Below are 2130 nucleotides of genomic sequence, written 5' to 3' on the forward strand. Positions count from 1 at the left end.
TCTGGTTATAAAGAATACAAATATAAAATATAGTTTTGATTTAGTTTCTTACAAATAAATTTATGTTTCATCTAACACTTAAAAAATATTATATATCAGATAAAGATATAGTTTTATATACTCCCTAAACTTTGAAATGAATAAGTTTAAAATATTTATATGTTTTAATTGAATTAATAAGAAAAAAATAATCAAACTTGTTTGGCTCAATGGCAAAAATCACACTAAAAGACTTAATAAAAAAATATATAAATCAATAGAAATATATAACTTATTAAAAAGACCATTGTTCAAGACATTGATGCCACTAAAATAAACTTAGAATCATAAAAGATGATGTTCTTCAAGACATTGATGTGACGACTCGAAACATTAAAAGGAATAAATTATAAATAGAATGCAGAAGTGAAATAACAGAATTAGAATTTACATGTAATACTCGGAATTAATTTTAAAATATTTGAAATTAATGTATAAAATATAATTTTTAAATTTATGAATATTTTAATTAATGTAAAAATTAAGAAAAATAGGTTGAGAATGAAATTGAAAATAATTTTAGAAAAAATGAGTGAAATTTTGGGTTCTGATGTGTTTTTGAAAGAAAAATCGAAAATTAGGGGTCAAAACGTAATTTAAAAAAAATATGTCACGTAGGACCGCCCAGTCAGCAGTCCCGACAAATCGGAGCGTGCCGTGTGGCAAGGTACACTGACGCGGTGCCACGCGGGAGGCCACGCTAGCGATCCGCATGCCCGTGATCGGATGATCTAGATTTGTTCCTTCGCGCCTATACGGTCCAGATCCGTTCCCTCCTCAGGTGCGATCAAACGGTCGCGATTAAATGCGATGAACAGTGCAGATTCATTCTCTCTTTAAACGTAATCATATGGTCCAAATCAAATTGTGATTAACGATTTACATTTATTTCTTATTTAAACGCGATCGAACAGTCTAGATCAAACGCGATGGACGACCCAGATTAAAAAGAGACAGATATAAATGTCTCACTTCACACCAAATCCTAACCCTAGACGCTAGCCCCAGCCCCAGCCCCCCCACCCCCCTCCCCTGCCGGAGAAGAAGAATCAGTCACCGGGAAGGGAGCTGACCGACGCCCGCCGCCGTGCCGGAGCCATCTCCGATCGCTAAAAAAGATAAAAGTTCTCCTAGTCACTCGAAATTTAATTTTGAACACCCCCATAGCCAAATCGGAGCTAAAATACTAGCAGATGAGTTGAAAACTGCAGGTAAAATCCGGCAGCACTGCCACAAAAAAAATAAAAAATTGTCTCTGATGAGGCCCTTCTCGATTTCCGTTTTATGCAATTTTTCCACCATTGTATTCATCATTTTGTTTCCCACAGGTTGATAGAAAAAAATATCCAACCGCGAAGGTGAGCTGGTGGAGCCGCCGCACCAGAAAACCTCGCATCAGTAAGCCTTTGTTTTTTGACTTTTTTCAGCCAACTGATGCCCCTTAACGTATTTTCTCGCAGGGATGAGTACAAAGTCGACTAAAATTGGCCAAAAATGGTCAGCCCGGGGAAAACTGCGGTCGCGGGCGACAGTGCCAACGCCGGAGCACGGTGGCACCGCCGCGCCAGAATCCCAAAATTAGCCAAAAAAGGTTTCTAACACCAATTTGAAGTTTTATGAGGTATTTCTAGATATTTGGAGCGTGTTTTAATCTCCGAAGAAAAATTCGAAGAACTCGAAGACCGCCAGTAGGCGCAGCTGAAAGCTTAGTATTTCGGACATCGATTCGAGTAAGAATCTCTCACTTTATTCCTTGTTATGGAATTTAAACTTAATTATAAACAATATGGTATTTTGCGTAATTTAGAAAATATTCATAAGTAATTACAGGTTACTGATGGAGCCAAAACTGATTATTTATTATTATTTGTCATGTTTTAACTGATTATTTGATTCTACAGTTTCGAATGTGTGGTAATACACTGGAATTTGTAAGATGATTCAGTTGTATTTTCTTGATGCATGTATTGCTTGTTTTGCGTGATTTATAGTTAAATTATGAATCTAAAAATTAAATGTAAACGGAAAATTCCTTGGTTAAGTGAGTGGATGAATGGTAGCCTTACTGGATATCTTGAGAGATGGTGGATG

Source organism: Carica papaya, chromosome 2 (assembly GCF_054855325.1).
Source record: "Carica papaya isolate Zhongbai chromosome 2, ASM5485532v1, whole genome shotgun sequence".
Taxonomy (NCBI): Eukaryota; Viridiplantae; Streptophyta; class Magnoliopsida; order Brassicales; family Caricaceae; genus Carica; species Carica papaya.